The sequence below is a fragment of the Ammospiza nelsoni genome, chromosome 6 (genome assembly GCF_027579445.1).
Source record: "Ammospiza nelsoni isolate bAmmNel1 chromosome 6, bAmmNel1.pri, whole genome shotgun sequence".
NCBI classification, from domain to species: domain Eukaryota; kingdom Metazoa; phylum Chordata; class Aves; order Passeriformes; family Passerellidae; genus Ammospiza; species Ammospiza nelsoni.
In genome coordinates this window covers 53,468,247-53,490,600 of record NC_080638.1, presented here as the reverse complement: position 1 = coordinate 53,490,600, position 22,354 = coordinate 53,468,247, and positions in this window count along the sequence as shown.

Sequence of the window (22,354 nt, the reverse complement as noted above, 5' to 3'; positions counted from 1 at the left end):
CCTGCCTATCTTTCCTGTTTCTCCACTGAAGTGATGCTCATCACTATCCTTTCTTCCTGCCAGTGGCAGTGGGAGCAGCCAGCTGGGCATGGCTTGACAAGCACCAAATGAAGCTTATATGTGCCAGGAATGTCTGCCTGTGTTAGTGACAGCCACTAGCTTACCAGTTATTGTACCAGAGTCTTTTGAAAGAGAATTTGTAAGTGGGAATGACTGTGAAACCAGTTGTCTTTTGCTGCCCTTAATGTAGAACCATTAAGAGCTTTAAAATTTCAACTCAACTTTTGAGTTTGAAGAAAGCTCTCTTTGTAAATTTCCTGGCCCACAGTGCTCTTACTTCATGCTCTTGCCACGGTACTCTGTTGGTTTGTCGTGGTTCTAAGGAATAAATCCTGTTTTAAATTTCCTTGGTTTCTTATAACAAAGGGCTCTGGAGGAAAGAAAATCTTTTAATCCTCCCAGCAATAACCTGACACGACCTTCTAAATACACTATTAACTCAAAAATATTAGCAATATTTTGTAGCTGTCTTAAGAAGAGTTTACAATAGAGATGGCCCAAATATTTAGAAGAATAATTATACTTAGTTCTGAGGAAATTAGTATCCATAACACAATTACACATTTAAAAAGGGCTAAATGTTAAAAACTATTTAAAAAGCCAGGCAGTAGGGTATTGTTCAGTAGCACTGGCAAAACGCAGACAGTTTTTTCTGCATGGTCTTTCTAGGCTTGTGATTTCCTGACTTCCTTAGCACAAATTACTTGCCTTCTCTCTGTTCTTTAGTAACTCCAGTCTGTTTTTTCTTTCCTTCATAACTGCTTAGCTTTCAGAAGATGTTAAATTTTTTTTTTTTTATATGCTCAATATGAGATACTTCTTAGAAGGTCTGCAGGAGGAGACAGTTTTCTGCAAACCTGGCCTGTCTGCTATGTCAGTAGGCTGCCAAGAGTTGCACACAGCTTAAATATCGAATAGGTGTCTTGTAAAAATGGAATCCTGTTGTACTAGTATAAGCACATTAAAATAACTAATTTGGAAATAAAATTATGGCAGTGAAGAATCACAAAGATAATAACTTAAAATTAGGCATCCAACACTATACTCTGACTGGGGGCAGAGAGATGAACCTCAGCTTGGGATGCACAGCAGAAAAATTCAAAGAAAAGTCAGTAAGAAAAGCTAAAGAAAAGAAATTCAAGCTTGTTTTCTGTCCCTTTGGTTAAAATACCTGATTTCAGAGATAAAATAGGGGTTTGGAGCCTGAAGTTTTTTTTGTTACTTTTATACCTCTCAGGTATGCATTTTGGTACGCAGCAAGTAGCAATTGTGCATTCCCTCATAAAAATACTTGCTAAATCAGCATTTAGCCAGCCATTCTCCATAATGAATTTCTATTAAATATCGGATCTAAACCTAGTGAAGTCAGTCAGAACTTTTCAGTTGCTTCAAGCACAAATTGCAAAATATCAGCTAGATCCACAGAGGGACATGAGGGATATGATGGTCCAGAGGAGAATGTACACAGGTATCCCCTGCTGCTGTGTGCCAGCTGGTTGCCTTGGAGCTGGTAATAACCATGCTGTCTCTCTTGAGAGGAGAGTGCTCCAAGGGTGGAATTCCCACTTTGAATTCAGATTTGAACCCAGATGAGCAGTTCCAATGGAAGCACATGTTGGTGCCAACTCCTCCTCCTGGTATAAGAACATTTTTGGGCAAAGAAGTACAACACAGAATCAGTAAGGTAGGAAAAGACCACTGGAGGTCATCTAGTCCAACCTGCTTGAGCAGGGTGCCCTGCTGCACATAATTCAGGACTGTGTCCAGACAGCTTTTGAATATCTCCCGAGAAGGAGACTCCACAACCTCTCTGGTTAATCTGTCCAACTCAGTAAGGAAGTTCAGCCTTATGTTTGAGTGGAACCACTTGTGCTTCAGTTTCTGCTCATTGCCTCTTGTCCTATTGCTTGGCATTGCTGAGCTGAGCCTGCCTCCTTCCTCTTGTATAGTACAGGGCAGTATCATGGGAGAAGAAGTGTGGCAGGAACAGCCAGGTGTGAATTTCCTGGCTCTTTGGTGTCCCACTTTTGCAGCCCAGGCCCTCTGTCCTGGCAGAAGAGAATGTTTGGCACTGTGGAGGCAGGAGCAGCAGCTCCACTGTGGTGCTGTAGTACTGCTGGCTCTAACACAGCACATCCCTGTTGTGACCAGCACAATGGCTGTACTGTCCCTGGTCCCAGCCATGATCAGTCCTCCAGCAGCTATCACTTTTCCCCAAAAGCTTTCTGCTTTTCTTTGAGGGTTGTATTACCGTGCTGACTAGCCTCTGCAAACCCCTCCCTGGACTTTCTTCTCATCCTCCTGCGTGTTACTTTCTTCTGACAAGAAGTAGTTATAGCAAGCAAAGTCCAACTCCTGTTTCTGTGTTTGACTCTGGAGGAGATCCCTCAGGCTGCACCGCCCAGTTCCTCCTCCAACCTTGTCATGCTGATTCGTGCTTTAGCCTGTAGCTTCTATTGTTATATTCATTGCTAAACAAAAGGAGTATTTTCTTGCTCCCTCGCTTAGACTGAGTAGAAGATAGTTATGTCCACCAGCTTCCAGGAGCTTTGTGGCTGCTGGCTGCTCAGAAAGCTTGCTTGCTGAGCACCACCTCATCTCCAGCAAGGCAGGGTGCAAAAAGCCTGATGGCCTCGCAAATTCGGTAATTTTATCCAAGCCCATATGGATCTTATATTATTCATGGCTTCTGATGGGCTGCGTATTCCTCACTGATTTAGTGGTTGACTTGTGATGTTTTTCGATGAGTCAAATCTCTGTAATAGTGACACTACATCCATGTATGTGGTAAATGTGAAAGAAAACAGATGTCTATAAAAATCACTGAGTCTGATTTGGAACGATGAACAGTATTGTGATTAATCAGAACTGTGCAGCTCATGTGTAGTATTTTTATAGGATGGGATGGAAATTTCTTGTTTCACACCTATATGATTTCTATCTTAATATTTGGACTGTCAAAGAAAGTTAAGTGTTGGGCTGCTTATCTGGGGAGAAATGGCATAATTACTACTGAGTTTTGAAACTTCTAGTACAGTCATGCAACCTTGAATTCACTTCAACATTGATTTTTTTCTGGCAATATCTGCACTGTGCTCATACTTAAAAGGAAACAAACAGTAGCCAATGAGTGTCTCCTACAAATGTAGAAAGATAGTGTAGCAGATGCTCTTCAATAGATTTCTCCAAATAAAATATAAATGTTTTTAGTTTTGTTCTTGCAAGTTGCCTCAGACTGAAGCTAAAGCATTTGCTGAACTCTAGATTAAGGACAGAATCCTAATGCAGATTTAATCAGACACTCTGAAGCACAGAGTTACAAAATTCCTGAGATCGGAAGGCAAAGAATTTCGCAAAAATAAGTATCAGCCAAGTCCTATTCCTGTAAGACTGGAGGTTGAATAATGGAAGAGCAGTGGCAGAAAGTAATAGCTGAACACAGAAAAATGAAAGGTCTGACCCTATGAACTAGCTTTAAGGTCATGAACAGGATCTTACAAAATCAACACAAATTCATTACTGGAAGAAACTAGGATAAAATCTTAAGCACAGGGCAAGTGTGATGAGTCAGATCTGGTCAAGTGGTGTATACGTGCAAAATTCTGAATAAAAATAATCAAATTAACATGCAGTGAAGAGAGAATTTCCATAATGAAGCCTCTAGTTTCCTGAAGAGACTTCTCTAGATTGCTAAGCATGGTTTGGACAAGTCACAAGACAAAAGAACTCCTGTTTTTTTGCAAGGCTCTGTGTGCTCTGTAACAGGATTTTGGGAGATGGAGAGACAGTTTGCAGTGCAGACATATCCTTTTGTTGGATTACTTCCTTTGGTTTCAGGATTGAGGAACTCTCATTTTTTGTGGAACCCTCTTAAAGCCTTGTCTTCTGGCTTAAATAAAAACTTTAGAATGTTCTAAATGCAGTAATGAAGATCTGGGTTTTGTTGTACAGAGGTACATAAGATGTATGTTGGTAAATGGACACTGAGTGTAGGTGTTAGATATCTTGCATTTTTTGGTACTACTTTTTGAAAGATGATATTTCTCAGAATAATGTGAGAAGGCTTGGAACACTGATTTATTCCTGTTGGAAAATCATTCTGCAAATGACTCCAAATTGCAGTAATTTAGAAATCTTGAGGTTCTTTCTATATTTGGATTTGTACATTCTGCAAGCTTTTAGTACAAATACATGGATTTTTGGTAATTACTTTAATTCTTGAATATAACTTTAACTGAACTAAATACATGAATGTACCTTACAGGGCTCAGGCTTTGTGAGACATTTCTGCTAAATCGGCTTATGAATTTCCTTTTGATGAGCTTAATTGTTGACAGATTTTTCAAAAGCCAACAACAGCTTGCTTTGCTAGCTAGTATTCACATGAACTGGATAGTCTTGTGAAGTCCTTTATGCAATTTGCATAATATTTTTCTTTTACTGTAAGATGAAGTGAAATCCTTTGTAGTGAACCTAACAATGTTAGACATTGTAAAGACATCAATCCAAATAAAATTTAAAAAGCAGAAAAATTACCCTCCCAGCCTGTTCTTCATCATCTCAGAATATGCATGGCTAGAAAATATAGCCTTTAAAAAAAATAGTATTTTTCCCCCAGAGGACTATTTAGATGTGATCTCCTAATGAAGATACTATGAAGATGCTCTGCTAGTTTCTTCAGTAGTCCTGTAAATTGAATTTTCATTTGAGTTACCTCAAGTCAGAAGACATTACATATGCAAATCTATTCATTAAATCAATAAAACAAATAAGCCATTTTGTCCATCCATGTGAAACAGATAGATAAATTCTGCATCTTTTCTACCCAGAAATTTTTGTTGTTGTTGGTAATAGTCTGGAATTTCTGTCTTCGAATTCTGCTGTCTGGAGCATAGGTGGGAAGAGAATGAAATGTGAGCTAAGCAACAAATCTCTATCCATTATGATGGTTGTGGATGTCTGAGTGAAATGAAGCATGTAGAAGCCTCAAAAATAACTGACCCTGTTTTTCTCCAAACATTTCTGAAGAATTCTGTTCCGTTAATAAGGCCTTAAAAGTAATAAAGACTAGGATCTATGGATTCTAGCCAAATGAGGCCACATCCTACAGTCCTTGCTTTGTCTTAGTGGAGTAAATTTCCCATGTACTCATGATAAGATGGGGATGAAGGATTGAGTAAGGGTGGCAGGATGGGAAATGGTTTGTCACCTCCGAGAGTGCGTTTGCAAACTGCTGGAACCACAAATGAGCTCAGTGTTTAGCAAGATGGTGGATGCCAGCATGAAGCTTGGAAGTGCCAATTTTAATTAAAAAACTGCATTTTCAAATCAAGTTCCTAGTTAACAAAGGGTGGGAAATTCTTCCCACCATGTAAGCTTTCTGAATGCTGTATTGACTGTCAAGATGGGTACAGATTCTCCTTCCACAAAAGTCCTGCTACCATCATCTTCCCCACCACCTCCCCCTGCCAGAAGAAAAAGACTACATTGTTTGTGGAATGTCTCCTCGTTCATGTCCTGCATTTAGGCCAGAATAGACAGATTTTATTTTGTCCTCCCCATCCCCCTTCCTTCATTGTTAACAATGGAGTGAACACATGAGATTACCATGGCTCTTGACATGGCTCAGTTGTTTGCCATTTGGAACCTACAGATTTTTTGGTTGTATAATTGTAAGAGGGGAAAAAAAAAGTATAAAAAGATTCAGTCATTTTCTGTTTATTCCAAAGACAGGGAGAACAGAATACTAGGGGAGAGATGGGGGAAGCCAACAACAAAAAACAAATTAGTTTAAGAACCAGCATGTTCCCCTTACTTTAAGGAACACAGTAAACATTTCAAAAGTGCATGCCAGCTCATTATCTAACCCAGTCTTCCTTGGCTTCATGAAAAACAGCAGCAGTTAAGCAATGTTTGCCAAAAGCAAATTTGGGTACATGCATTGCTAAAAAAATGTGACATCCGCTCTGTACAGGTTCCTTAATCTGCCATACAGGGGCAAATCAACATTTCATCATTATTGTTTCTTTCTGTTTAGTCCTTTCATGATTGCTCTTCTAGTCTGTTTTGATCATTGTTTATCCAAAACTGTGGTATGACGTATGATTTGAATTGCTATCCAGAAACAAACCTCTGCAAGCATTTAAATAGGCAGAGATAGTTTTGGTTAATTTAATCTCAAATGTAATATTTGTTTGCAAGTATCTTTCTTACAAATTTTATTGCTTAAAAAAATCTTAAATGGTTGTGAAATATTTATGAATTCCTTTTTCAAGATTTAAGATTTGATTTGTCATTAATTTCATGTATTTTTAAAAACTAGCTTTGTTTCCGAGTTCAGGAATAACACAGTATCTTCCTTTTTCAGTCAGTTTGGTGTGGCATATGCAGTTTACAGTTATATTGTTAAAAACGCTGTGTCAAAGCATTGAATATGCTTTATATTCAAGTATTGCCATTTATTGTGATAACAAATGATACAGCATATTTCATTAGTTGTTCCTTATAGATAAGCTACCCGTTCCTTAGTAAATACATTCCTCTGTTTTTCAAAGTATATAAGTTTACAAATATTTTCAATCATATTGAGCTTGGTTTCTTTTGGGAATAACTCTTACTCAAGAGAAAGGCAAGCATCTATTGAACAATTGTTTTATTAAATAACTTAAAGAAAAGTTCCCTTCAGAAGCCATAGAAAATTTTCCCCAGAGTCCTCACATTTTCTGGTGTGCCTGTTTGGGTCCTGTGGGTATTGATTTCTCTCATCTTAAGTCTCTACCTTCAAAATTTTCAGGTCATTTTAGTAAGCTTTATTTTGCTTTGAAATCTATGTACTCTTCTGCCATATGTTTAAAATTCAGAGTTGCTGTGCAGCTTTGATCATTAGTTTTTCTATTCCACATATAGTACATTATACTCTTCCTTTTTATGAGCAAAGAAAAAATCTTGTTTACTTGTTTCTTAAATATAAAGTTTTTCATTTTTTAATTTTTATTTTTAAAAAATAGAAACCCTCTGATTCAGAATTTCTTAATGAAATGGGGGATTCTGTTGGTAGAAAACAGTGCCACTTGCTTATGTTTTTGAAATGTTTATCTCATTTTCCCATGGGGAGAAAGAAAACAGCTGGTGAAATTAGGATTTCAAAATGGAAAAAAAAATTAAATAAATACTCATTAGACATTTTATCAAAAGCTGGAAAATGCTGGTAAAATTTATCTTTGCTAATTTTCCCCTTCCTCAAAAATCCCTCTTGTTATGGTTGAATTTGTAAATCCTCATGAGAACCTAGTGACAGAATGCAAGTTGGATTTTCTTCTTTTTCTTTCTTTTTTTTTTTTTTTCACTGGGAGGGGGGGATGTGTTTGATGTTTTTAGGTAGTTATGTCCAAACCAGAGTATATCAATATGTTCCAATATTTATTTCAGGCTTTTCTTTGTGAAGCAAAGATTGCTTCACTCCCATGGTGTGCTTACTTCAGTCAATGCAGTGCAATCTGAGAAGGATGCTGACATGGAAAATCAAGGTGTTACACTTTGAAATCAGTTTTTAAACAACAGGAGAAGAGCATTAATGTGGTCAGTCAAAAGAACTGCACCTTAGCTACTAGTGTTGATGGGGGAAATGTCAGAGGGAGGGTATAAGAGGAACAGTGCATGCTTGTACCAAAGGTCTCAGCGCATTTTTCCTGATAGCAGCCAGCAGAAGGTGCTCAGGGAGAAACACAAGAAGCAGGGCAAGTACAGAGTGATTCTTCCAGCTTCTGACACTCGGCAGTTTTAGGACTCCCTGTGCTGAAGCTGCATCTTAAGCATTGTTTTTATGAACCACTGAGTGAAGAAGCAACAATAGGAACAATGGATCACTGTTCAGCATCAGTGGCAACTGCGCTTAGAAATAAGTAACAGTGCCACTTCAAAACGCTTGACATGGACAACAGAGGCAGAAGAGCCAGGAAATTATGGTAGTGCTAAAGCCACACCCATGGCCAGAGGCAACATCTCACAGCTCCTCCAAGTTGTGAACTCCTTGGGAGCTGAGAATCCCTGCCATGCAGAGAGGTAGGAGCCAAGCTCACCATTATATAATGCAGTAATTTCTGCCCATGTGGTATCTTAATGGGATATGGTGTCTTGTTCTTCAGCGTAGGGGTTCCTGCCTGGGTGTTCCTGCTGAGATTTTTGTTTGGTGAGAGCTGGCTGACTTTGCTTCATACCAATACATGATGCCACCAGTCACCTGATCTCTTGAGGTTGACTTTGCATTCCCTCAGAGTTACTGTCTCACTCTCTGGTTCCTGTTCAAGGATCTGCTTCATGTAGGCTGAAAGCAATCCCATGTCTTTTCCTCTGGCAGGCCTCTTTGTGGCATCCCCAAGAAGTAGCTCTGCATAAGACTTCCAGCACAATGCTTGCCCTAATAAGTGATCGGCAGTGTGTTTCTTTCCGCAGAAAATCATTTGGAAAATGACACAGTCTGAAGAATAATGGGAATTCAAAATCTGGCTCCAAATTTCCTCGTGAACCAGTCTGCTCCTCTGCATCTGCAGAAAGGGACAGGTGGGTTGCTGCAAAGGGCTTGGGAAGCAGCTCCTCAGTGAGCCCCACTGTTAGCTGGTCTCTTTACTCTGCATGAGGCTCCTGCTGAGTTCCTGCAAGTATTTTGCGTGCAGCACTTCTCCCTGCAGAGTGGCAACATGCTGGGACACAAAATAGAAGGTCCTGTCCTGGTGTGAGCCCTGCACAGGACGGGAGGGCAGCTGTGATGGCTAGGAACTGAGCTGTATTGGTGTTGAGGGCAGCTCCTGCTGTGTTTTGGAGACAGCATGTGTACGTTTGAAGTTTGTGTGGGGATGCAGGATAATGTGCCAACACAGGTTTTTGAATAGCTCCTTGGGGCACAAATAGCCCCATTCATTGCAGTACATGGCTCTGAGTTAACCCAGCTGCCAGATCATCATCATCTCCATGCGCAGCTATTCCTTGTTTTACTTCATTTTGCTCTCACAAGTATGTTCCTGAACCCCATGTAAATTTTGCTTTGGTAAGGACTGTGTTAAATCATCAAAAAATGTCAGTAGCTGAGAGTAGATGAGAATGAAAATTGTTACACTGTCCATAGTAATAACAAATGAAATGAGTTTTTCCCTGTCACCTCTCTCCCTTCTCCTGAAATTGAGATGTTGTGAATGGCAGACCTTGTTTCCTTTTGCAGTATGATTATTTTTACTACATCCTTTATCTTTGTCTTTTGGAAAGAGCGAATAGAAACAAAGCTTCACGTTTTTGCTTGAAGATAAACTGGGACATTTTAACAGAGTAACTTTGAATACCTGTTTACTTTTACATTGACCACAGCCAGTTGTCAGGGCTACGGCTACACGGTTAAACTCCCATACTTTTTAATAAGAACTTAGGAGTCAACATCTTTGAAAGTGTGAGAAGGATGGCATTGGTGCAAAGCAGTGTCTGTGCTGTCCACTTTGCCTGAGAGAGCTGCAGGAATGAAAATACAGCTGGTGTGGGTCAGTCCCAGGGAAGTGGCAGGGCACAATCTGTGAATTACACTGATGTACACAGTTAACATGAAGAGAGTTTTTCTGTATTTATTTTTCATGGATAAACTTTTACTACCTGCTAAATTTAGACTCTTAGACTCATTTCTGCAAAGCCAGAGCTGAACCACACCCTTCAAATGTGAAGAGCTGTTGCATTAAATCTTTGTGCTTCTCAGAGGGCTCAGTCAAATGAGGACAAGATCGCAGGCAGGTGCAATTTCCTTTTAGAAAATTGATAGATGGTGCTTCTGCATTCTGTAATGTGTTGGTTTCAGTCTTTACAAAACACAGCTTGCCTTCTGTTATAACTAGTAACAAATCACACATCTGGAACAAAGAGGAATGTAGCTGAGCAATATTTTATATTTATCTGCAATCTGGTTCAGATCCCCTGGTTCCTTTCAATTTTAACTGTACAACAAATGTACTCCCAGTCTTCATTTTATCACTTGTTGTAACGTTTAACAGAGGTCACTGTGACCCAGAGGAAGCTTAAGAGGAAAGTGTTATGGTGGATTTTGGAAATGGAGTTTAACTATGATGATGGTGGGCATGAAGCCAAGCCCAGCTCTCCTGAGTGTATGTAATTTGTGCTCTTTATTTTTCCTTGTGCTGGGCTGGATTCAATCAAGGAGCCACATATATGGATGAGGCAGAAATGTTTAGTAATTAGTACATCTTTCTTCTCTGATGCCTTTTTTCAAAGAAATACTTTAAATTGTTTACTTTTTCTGTGGTTGGATTGTTGAATTAATAACAAAAATGCAGCCACTGTTGAAAAGAATAATCTTCCAGTGAATGCCTAAAATATTTAATTCTGTGCTTAGTAACCACCATCTTGTCAAATCTGGTGACAAACTTTCTTTTAATGGGGATTTTACTTGCTCAGGTCACTAAATTCAACAACATAATGTCCTTGTTTTTTAATTTGTGATTTTATCAGTTTAGATTTTGCCTGCCTAAAGTCCATCTGATTAGGTCTGTGCAAAGGAAATTATTTTTTGTGGTTCAGAAATGCCCAAACTATCCTGATTTCCAAAATATTCAGATATAAATAATTGCTCATATTATTAAAATTTATTAACAATTATCTCAGAGAGAGTGGTGCTATGCTTTGCACTATTTTTTGCAACAGTAGAGAACCTACCCATAAGGTAGATGTTTGTGTATCTAGCCACATTTATAGCTGCTAGTGCTTCTGAGTACAAAACCATCAGAAGGTTAATTTCTAAGAAATTATTAGAGCTTTGGTGTATCACATAATTTAGAAAATCTTTCCCAAGTTATTTTAAAGGGCAGTATCATGTCTTACATGGTTTTTTCCCATGCACAGGTTTTATTGGCTCTGTAAGGCACCATGGTGCTGTGTTTATCAAGTTTTTTGTGCTCAGATTTTACTAATTTATGGATTAATGTACTGTTGCATTGATTATGATTTCTTTTTCCCCCGAGGAAGAAATAACCTACAGTGCCTCAAAAGTGTGCAGTCAAGTATATGGCATATGTTAATTATGTTGTGTCCACTGAAAAATGTTCAGGTTTTTGAAACAGAGTCAATTTTCTGCATTTTCTCCAACTGCACTCAGAGCACTTTCTCTATTCTTATTTTATTGTTCCTGTAGTGAAGTTACTTTTGCAAAGAAAAGTCTTTCAGTGATTGTCTGGCTCAAAGTATGTAATTTTTGTTCTAAATGTAAATATTCTAGTTTTGTGTCTAACTGCAACATATACATCTTCTTGCATAGGAAATACACATACTGCTATTACTGACATTGTCTTGTAGTGATATTTCAAACTGAAATTGTAGATTTCCATATCTTTCTGTGATGATATTCTTCCTATTCATGCACTTAGTTCTGATCATTATTGTATATTCGGTCAATGGAAGCCAAAATCCCTTTAAAAAGACATGAATCACATTAGAATTTGTTACCAGACTGTTCACAACAGCTCCAGAACATGTGTGTCAAATCACAGTATATTAGTAATATGTTTTCAGTATGCTTTCATTTCCTACCTTCCTCCTACCATTGTGTATTGGGCTACAAGAACAACTGGTGTCTCTAATCAAGGTAAGAAAATGTAGTATTCATCGTTTCAGGATGCCGTGAGCAATGAACAGTAATTTCCTGTGGTTCTGTGATTAGTTTTTACTAAAGTGTATTACAAATATAGCTTTAACATTGTCTCCAGTTTAAAAAAAATAGGAAAATGTATCAGGCCCTTTATTTGCCAGAATCACACTGAGTAAAATTTTAACTATTGTGTCAAGGCTATCTTCTCAACAACACAACAGGCAAACTGAAGTGAATTGGAGAACAAAGTACAAATGTGTTTGCAACCAGCATTTCTATGAGTTATTTCACATTTCACTGTGTACTTATGGGATGCCACTGTGTCACTTGGTTGATGTACACATGCTGAGTAGGTAAGGGAGGGGGAATCATGTTGTAGCATACTTCCCTCATGGACTCATGGCTCTTTCCTCTCATGTTGCAAAATCCAAACCCAGCTAATTTCTACCTATTTTAAGCAGTGCATTCAATTAAAAAAGTTAGAATTTCACTTACCTGTGCGTGAGCTGCCTAGTGTGTTTGCCATTCTGACCATGGTAGTCAAGGTGGCCATCTCACAGAAGCCACCTCAGGTCAACCAGCAAAGTTGCTGTGCAGTGAAGAGACTTCAGAGACAAATCTAGGCCCTCTTAAAGTCAGTGATGGTTTTGCTGTTGACTCTGATGGCTTCAGAATTTGTAAAAATTATTTCAGTATGTCCAAAGATCTGTTTTCTCAGAACATATGTGCAAATGGCTCTCTTCTGAAGTGGCAGTATGACCTGGGACTCAGGATGAGGGAGTTTGCAAAGGGCCAAGAGCAGCTCATTGAAAACTTCCTTTCTGGAGCAAAGAAACCAACAGGCATTTCTGAAAACACCAGTAAGAAGATGAATCATGTTATCTGGTATATCTTAGAACTTCTGATTAAGCATTTAAGAATTTATCCCTAACTATGCCAATTCTTTTAACTAAGTGACATTGGTTTGTAGTAGTGCAGTCACATTTTATTATCTTGAATGATTCTGTGGAACAAAACCCTTTAAAAACTTGTAGGATGAGCTAAATACCATTAAAATTTTTTTGCTACTATTATTTTAAATGCCAGAACAATCACAGAAGAATTTTAATCTTAATAAGGAAATATATATTTAAAAATAGGAATACTTTGCTTCTGCTTGTTAAAACAGTATTAAAACAAGGTGTAAGCATATTTGTAGTTAACTCCCAAAGGACTTGGTGTCAGAAGAAATGTCACCCTGTCTTGTCTCTTTTAGGAAGGTGGCCTCTACCAGATGTAAGCTCAGAAGTGGCAATTGCCATTCACTAAATGACAAGCAGGTTTATCCTGGCTTTCTCTGGGGCCATCTTGACTTTTGGCGAGAGGCAAAGAGCAGGACTATAAGAAAATAGTAGTTCTCATGGGAACAGTAAAAATATGTTGGCATTGTTTAATTCTTTCATAACATGCTAAATTAATTTATTTGTTGAATCTTTTAAAGTATTATGCCATTGGGGAATGTGTTTTTCATATAGCAGTCTTACAAATATATTAAAGTTTTAGGGAGAACAGTCACAGAGTAAACATCACTGGTTATCCATGTTGGGTAACTGGGAGACACAAGGGTTGATGTTTTGCTGCTTTATATATTGTATAGTAATCAGCATCAGTGCAAAGTGGTCTTATCTGTACATTTTGCAATCTTTTTGCACAGATGTAGACCACTGTAAAACATTCAGGATTGTGGAGTAGCAGATTCATTTGGTTCATAAATTCTTGCTAAATACTCTGTCATAATACTTATTGTTTAGTAGATGCTTTTGATTAGGTAGATACTTTTGACAGTTTTCCTGTTTGCTTCAAAATGTGTGGTTCAACTCTGTTTCTTTCACGCTACTGTTGGATGTGCTTGGGACTAGGCCATTAATTTTGAGAGACAAATGAAATTTAATCTTCAGCTAACTTATTTTTCAGTTGGATTATTTTAGTAGGGGGACTTCATTATTTAAGTTGAAGGGAAATATTCTCTTTTCAATATACCACGTGTTAAAAAAAACCAAAAAACAGAGTTTTGCTCCCAGTTGTTTTATTGATCATTCATAAGGCAATATCTTTAAAATGCCAGTACTACAAGAAGAACTAGCTTTACAGCTGTTTGGACAGATACTACACCAGAACCATGTATGCTATAAATTGTTCTCTTCTGTTTACATGGAACACTTTTTGATCTCTAAATCTGTACATGTTAAAGAGGAAAAAAAAAAAGCCAGGCCAGATTTTTCCAGATGGTTCACTATATTTGCCCATTACCAGAAGCATCTTCTGTTTTCTACCATACATCCTGACAGGTATTTTGAAGAGAGAAAGAGAACAGGAACAACTGAAAGCCTTTGGAGCTGTCCAGTTTTTCCAGATACCCTCCATCTGTCCATTTATCATCTGTAGATATTTCTGTGACTTGCCATACATATCTAGACACAGAGAAAGCCGGAATATTGAACATTTTAATGAATACTGCAAATATCAGAGTTAACCTGTGGGCCAGAAACACTTCATTTATTTGGAAACAGGACGAAGCTGATGCTTGGACACAGATTGACAGGTTTCCCTTAGAATCAATGGATCTCTGCCAATACATGCCATGCTTCTCATTTGCAAAATCCCTCTTACTGAATCTGCTGATGATCCTCTTTATCAGATATCACCTTTTTATTTCTTTTTGATATTGTCATGAATTCAATGTAGCAGTGGTAAGAGCCATAGAATAGAAGTTATATACTTTACAATGAAGGCAAAAGAATCATATAAACTAACAGACTGAAATTGGAAGGACCTATTCCTTTTTGCAGGGTTGAATTTTACTTCTGATTTTTTCCCCCAGACAATTAACATACTTATTTTCCTCTGCCATAGCTGATAACAAACATGTTAGCCTGCATCTAGAAATTCCTGAGTGTATTTGCCACCAGCATAAGTCCACCATGGCCAAACTTGGGCTTTTTAATTTTTCACCCAAACCCTTTCTTATACATCCTTACTTGATCAACATCTTTCCTAATGTTCAGGCTTTTGACCTGCAAAGTCATATCAAACAGATGTTTTGTTCTAAGTCATCACTTTCAGATCTTCATGCCTTTCTTTATAGAATTATCTAAGATCAGCTATTCTCCTTTACCTGCAATCATCCACGTCTCCTAACAAATGTGAACTATTTTGCTTTGGTTTTGTGGTCTTTTGTATTTTCAGCTTCACCTTCAGATGTTATCTCCAAACTGGCCTTCTATTTTGCAAATGATTCCAATCTTCATTTCTAGTTTTTTATTTTGAGCAATTACCTTTAGGCTTTTCTTTCTAATGCTCCTAGTGCTTGAAAAGAATTTCCTGTAACCAGCCACTAAACAAATATATAGTCTTACTCTACACTCTAAAATTTTTATTTTTAGTTTTTGGGGTGGCTAAACGAAACCTTGGCAAAAACTAGGTCTGTAGTGATTGTTCCTTACAGATTGGACTACCTGGTGCTATGTTGCCTTTGGTATTTGTTTCTCAACTGTTCTATGCCCATAAGGTAATTTCATTGGGGTAGAGTACGTATGTTTTGCTTATGTTACCACAGCACCCAGTACAAAGGAAAATTCATCCCTAAACAGTGTTGCTAATCATGAAGTAAGGTTAGATAAGCAACAGCATTTAAGGAACTTTCAAAGTTCCAGTCCTCACTGATTCTGGGCATGTGTCCTGCAGGAGATATCAGTAGAGAAAACTCCAGAGAGCATCTGCTGCCTCAGCTTCTATTGGAGGGATGATAGATAAGTATGTCACAGAGCACTTGTCTTATGCTGGCTATCTTCAGCACTAGGGTTTTAAGTCATATATAAAAAAAGCTCAAAAGGACTGTGGAAGCACATTGACAAAATCTCTGACAATAGAATTGTGGATTCTCTGGGAGACAAGAATCTGAACATCTGGGAAAGAATGGTAGTGGGATTATTTGCAACTTCAGGAGGAGAAATCCTGCAAAAATGTAGGTAAGTATTCAAAATATAAGAAAAATGGAGTAAAATTAGGATTAGATAATCCTTAGCATGACTGGGGATCGCTAATGTTCAGCTGATGAAAAATATGTGCTCTAAAAATAATAAAGCTAAGCTGAGGATCAGGCTGTGCTGCAAGGAACCCAGAAAAATGTTCCCATTTTAAAGATATGAGATGACAAATTTCACTTCATGTTTTCTCATTTCTTTCTGTGAAACCGAACTCCAGGTCTTATTATGGGAATGTTACCTGCAGATGAACTTTGTGTTTTTGTAAATAATAGATGCTTTTATGCCCAGATTTAGTGGTTTTTTGCTACTCAGACAAATGCTCACCTGGAGATAAAACCTCTCTAATGCTAAGACCAAACTGATTGAGGAGCCTGAAATCCAAAGGCAGTACCACAATAAATGTAGAAGTGAAATACTGAGAAGAGAAGCAACAGGCAAAGGATGCTGAGAGGAAGAAAGAAAATATAGAAGATAAAAGTTAGAAACACTGATAAGTTGAGAAAAAGAGGGATAAACAGGAACTTGAATACAGATGGCAAGATGTTACAGAAGATGGGAATGAGTAATAATGAGAGAGAGAAATGGGGAAGAATATGGTTCTTATTTTTGCTTTCTAAAATGTCTCTTTCTAGCCTTTCAATAGCCATGATAATGAACTTCTGTTTGGTTAAGCTGCTGCAAGGCAATCCTTTTCACTCATAGTAAATCCTCATCTTTAGAGGAAAATGTCACAGTTTCCACAAACAGTCATAAAGTGTGTAATCAAGTTCTCAAGCAGTAGTATACTTGAGATCATAACAACATGTATACATCTTCAGGAACATGAATCTCAAATTCACTGCTGGTATTTTCCCATGGTCTGGAAAAAGCAATGGCTAAAAGGAGCACTTGTTTTTCAAACTGTGGAACAAAGGGTTTGATGTTGCTGACTAAAACACATTGCTTATGTTCAAGGAACTTCAAAAATACTATAAAATACAAAAGAAAACCACCCTTTCCTTAGGTCTTGCAACACCTTTGCATTTGTTCTGATTTATAAAAGAATCATAAAATTGTTTAGGTTGGAAAAAAATTCAAGATCATTGAGCAAAGCCGTTAATCCAGCACTGCCAAGCTGGTTGTCCCTAAGTAGCACACCTGCATATCTTTTAAATACCTCCAGTGATGGTGACTCTGTTACTTCCTTGAGCTGCCTGCTTGACAACCCTTTCTGTAAAGAGATTTTTCCTAATATCCAATCTCATCCCCCAGTGGTACAACTTGAGGCTATTTCTTATTGTCCTATATCTTGTTACATAGGAGAAGAGACCAGTCCCCACCTGGCTGCACCCTCCTTTCAGGTAGTTGTAGACAGCAAAAAGGTCCCTCCTGAACCTCCTTTTCTCCACACTAAACAACCTCACATCCCTCAGCTTCTTCTTATCAGTATGTGCTCCTATCACTTGTGCTCCAGACCCTTCTCCAGCTCCATTGCCCTTCTCTGGACATGCTCCAGCTCCTCAATGTCTTTCTTGCAATGAGGGATCCAAAACTGAGCATGGAATTTGAGGTGTGGCCTCACTGTGATGACTGTGGAGGGGATGGTTACTGCAGTGGCCCTGCTGGCCACACTGTTCCTCACACAGGCCTGGGTGCCACTGGCCTTCTTGGACACCTGGGCACAGCTGGCTCACGTTCAGTTTCTGTCAACCAGCACCTCCAGGTCCTTTTCTGTTGGGCCATTTTCCAGCCACCCTGCCCCCAGCCTGCAGCACTGCCCAGGGTTGTTGTGACCCCAGTGCAGGATCCAGAACTTGGCCTTGTTGGCCCTCAAACCATTGACCTTGGGCCATCAGTCCAGCCTGTCCAGATCCCTGTGCAAAATCCTGCCCTGCATCAGATCACAGTCTTGCTTGGTGTCATCTGCAAACTGAGGGTGCCCTTGGTCCTCTCATTGATAAGGTTATTAAAGAGTACTGGCAGCAACACCAATCCCTGGGGAACACCACTGGGGACTGGCTGCCCTGAATGTAAATCCAGTCACCACAAATCTTTGGGCTCAGCCACACAGTCAGTTTATTACTCACTAAAGAACATGCCAGTCCAAGCCATAAGTGGGCAGTTTCTCCAGGACAATCCTGTGGGAAACAATGTCAAAGGCTTTGCTAAAGTCTGGGTAGACAACAAGCACAGCCTTCCCTCATCTACAGCTGGGTCACATCGTCATAGAAAAGATCACGTTAGTCAAGCTTGTCAACTTAATTTCTTTTAATTTAATGCTCTTTTTATTTATTTTACTCAGTTTTTATTAGAGCAATAAGTTTTTCATGGGCTTAGGAAGTAAACAACAAATCTTAAACCAGCTAATTCTTTCTCAACTGTATTTCTGAGAGTCCTGCCTTGACTTAGCATAAGCAGTGCTTAGAATGCAGAGGGAAATTAACACCCTTTGGATTATCAGCTTGTGAGGTAGTGACCATCAGCTGAATTGGCCTGAATGACTTCTATGGTGGTGTTATAATTTAAACAGAAAATAGTCACATACTTTGGAAAGGAACTCTAAGAAACTGTAAAATGCTTTATTAATGTTGTCAGAACTTAGTCACTAGGAACCATCAACAGCTCAGCTTTTGCCTTGTGGTATGCTGCTTGTGAGAACAGTGCAGACTTTCTCAAGCAAGTCTGAATCACAGGCAATCACACAACATGAAATGGACTTGACTGTGCCTATACTGGCCTTTGGGAAGGATGGATGCCTTAAAGGTCCTTTGTCTCCAAAGATATTGCAGGCAATGAGTCTGGTAAGTCCCAAAACTGAAGCAGAGTACCTCTAAATCTTTGGTTTTTGTCTCCCCTTTAATTTTGGGAGAACTTTGTGTTCATTGACATGATCTGGAAATACAAGGAGTAATCTCTGTAAGATTGGGGATGCTGATAGGTAAGACTAGATTTTCTAGTAGTGTTCAGGAAGAAAAATGGCAGAGGGAAACATCTTGCTCTCATTTCCCTCCCCTTGCCAAAACCCACCACCTAAACCAAGAAATACTGTACACAGATCAGGGACAATGTCACTGTTTATTTCAAACTACTGTTTATTTCTTAACTACTGTTAAGAAGATGTTATTTATTTAAAACTTCAAACAAGATTGCAAAATTATGAGCATCATAATCAGCAAAGGATGTTCTCCTTCCCCTACCATAACATAAACCACAGTATGACAAATTAGGAGAAGCCTGCAGCAGTCAGAAAACCCCAAACCTTTGCTCTTTCTTCACAGAGGTTTTCAAGATAAAACACATAAATATTGAAGCTACCCAGGACAGTAGATGAAGTAGCTCACAATGCCACTGTCAGAACCTGGCTTTCCCTTGACTACCCCCATAAATGTTTTTAAGTTGGATGCAGAGAAGTCTTGTGCACGCAGAAGATTCTTCTGTTTTATTTGGTGCCAGCCAATAGTGGACAAAATACTTATACTAGACAATGATAATTTACACATTCTTCTTCATAGCAGACATAGAGCCTGTAGCAGTAACCTAATTGCAAGTATAAGGAAAGAAGGAATGAAAAAATACTCTATTTTGTACCCTCATCCTGCTTGTCTTGTACATTCATATGCATTTTGGGTAGAATTCCATCTTGGAAATGATGCCTCTTGTAAAAGGCTAGAAAAGAACCTGGTGGAGGAGTTGAGGTCCTGTAGGTCTTCAGTGACAGCTTGGGAAGAGAGGTGAAATGTCATTCTCACTTTAACTGTCCTGCTGGTTAGAGCCTTTACACTTTGGTGATGAAGGGAAAATGCCATTTGGTTTAAATAGGCAGTCTCTCTGAATGCCCTTTGGTGTTAGTTTCCCTTGTTTAGTGTGTGGGTATCATACATGACAATGGGAAAGAGAGAAATACTTTAGAAAAATAAACAAACAACTCCTCCCTCTCTCTCTCTCTCAAAAAAAAAAAAAAAAAAAAAAAAACAAAAAGGAAAGAAAAAACAAAGAAAAATAAGAAACTGTGGTTGTAAAACCACAAAAATTGGCATTGAGGCTCCAAGGCAAGTGTAAGCCTTGGAATTTCTTTTAGCTCTTAAAAAAAATAGTCCAAACCAAAAAAACCCCAAAGCACAACAACTCTCTTTCCATGGAATCCAGCTTAATGATGCTTCCCCCCTGCCCGCTTTCTTTTAGGAAGATTTGAAAGAATTTATTTAAAGCCTTGGCACAAGTCTTCTTTGCTGCTCTATGTTCTATAAAGCATGTTGGATTTTTTGCTGTTTGATTTTTACTTAGAAATTTAAGAAATGCCAAGTCTGCTCTGTTATGGTTTTCCCGGTGATTTCCTGCGTATCTCAGAGGATAGGTATTCATTTCTTTTTCAAAAGAACAGCAGGAGTGAAAATGTGAAAGAAAATCTTAATCAAAGCCTGTGTTAGTTGCTGAAAAAATAAAAAGCAATTTAAAACAAAAAGAAGAAACAAAGACTTCAGAATAGTCTCGCTTTTGAAAGAAACGAATAATTTCTTTTCGGCAGTTGTTTAGTTTTCACTCTCTTGAGTTTGTAATATGATGTGGTCAATCATGAGAGTCATTGACAGCAGAATTTCTAATACAAAGAGAGAAAATAAAGGGAAAGAAAAATGTATGCAGAGGGCTAATGTTTAGAGGAGCTGCTCTTTGGCCTTCCAGCCCCGCAGGAACACACCTGGTGACCCTTTTGCACTTTAGTTCCTTATCAGGTGAAGTATGGCTGGGAGCACTTATGCTATTTTTTTGTCAAAGTGCACCAAGATTCAAAGATGTAAAATTCTTCACAAGTTATTCTTTGTGTTGGAGAAGTGCTATTTGATTCTGATTTTGGGTGACACAATATAATTAGCCCTTGTTGGGACTTGAAGTATACGTATTAAACAAGTTATTATTTCTAATATATTGCATATATTAGTGGGGGAAAGTAAATCTGATCGTTTAATAGATAATCTGGTTTGATGGTAGTGATTAAAATAAAGGAAAAAGGGGATTCCTTGTATCTAGTCCCTTTGAAACATCTGATTCTGGCAGGTTATCTAAGGGGTGGAAAATAAAAAAAATTGCTTTTTCAGTTGCACCTCTGGGGAAGAGGACATCAATGATCAGTTTTGGAAATCTTGGCTGATAATCAATTGTGGATGACAGTGGGCATGGTAGGGAAATGCAGGGAAAAGTGCATTTCTGACTATTGAAGATACTGGTTTTTCAGTGTAAGCTGATGAGAATCTGCAAACATTGAATGGGGAAAAAATCACCACAGGTGGCCAAACAACAAAATGATCCCTCATAAAATGAGATGATTCAACTGCATGGATACTCTCTAATGACATGGGTCTTTAGTACAGGTGTCTCAAAGAGACTGATTTCAAACCAATTATAGGATAACTACCATGTAATTAATGCCTCAGGAATCCAGAATTCACTGTCTAATGTCTGAGACCAAAGGTTAATTATAAGCACAGTAGACATTAAGGCAACTGCTGCTATATGGTTTTATGATCTTTATTAAGATTAAAGAAATAAAATCTATTTTAATTAAAAATGTCAAAAGGGATCTTGAACTCTTTCTTCCCTTGTGCCCTCATGTGAAACTGGAATGTTCTGCATTTCATGGGCACTGATTTATGAACACAGATGGGTTAAACTGAATGGTGATATGAAAGACATTCCAGCTGACCCCTGTGCTCTATTTTTCTCATGGAATTTGTTGTCTATCTGGACATTAGAAATGGCTGAAGTGCATAGGTAGTTTCTGTTGAGGAGCCAAAGGAGTAAGGGGTCAGAAATTTCCAGGTGTCAATAACTACAGCTGAGGGGCTCCTTCATTGACAATTTGAGCATCTCTGCCACTATGGGCAGTCATTGATTTGAAAACAAGGTAGGTGCTGCTCGTTATTACAATGAGCAGTAATAACAGAGGATTGCTGCCATCCAGGACCATCATCCAGGACCATCATCCAGGATATCCAGGACAGCCACTGACTGTCTTGTGTATATTCCCCAGGAGCCTGAGTGTTGTCTTTTGTACACACACCTTAACATGGTGTTAACAAGGCAAAGCATCTCAGTATCTAAATCACATACTAACCTGAAAGGGATCTAGCAACAGAGTATTCCTTGCTTAGGTCTTCACGTATTAGTACAGAATATGAAAAAGTAGATCAGTTCTGTATGTGGATGGGAACATAATATCTGGTAACTGTAAACAGCAAATGGATGTGTTTTGCATGGACTTGCTGAGATGCTCTTTTTCGTTCCAAGTTGAATCATGGCAAGCCCATTAGTCCAAGTTCATGCTTTTCTCCCCTTTCCCTATGTTTCTTTGGTATAGTTAACAGTTAAATCTTGACATGGTTGAGATGAATATGGTTGGGTTTTGTTGACCACTTTTTTGGGACAGGGAAGAATGTTTCAATAGTTTCAGGAGATAAACCCAAACATGTTGAAGCAATGTATTTTGGAATAAATTAGTTTGTGTTTGAATAAGGTCAGAAGACATGTAAGAAGAGGTTTAAATTAAAGAGGTAGATATATCAGTGTGGGAAAGGCAAAGCTGGCAGGTTTGTGAATTTCAGATGGGCCTCATCTGTAAGGGCTATTCACATGCTGACACATTCAGTCATTTCACAAAAAAGAA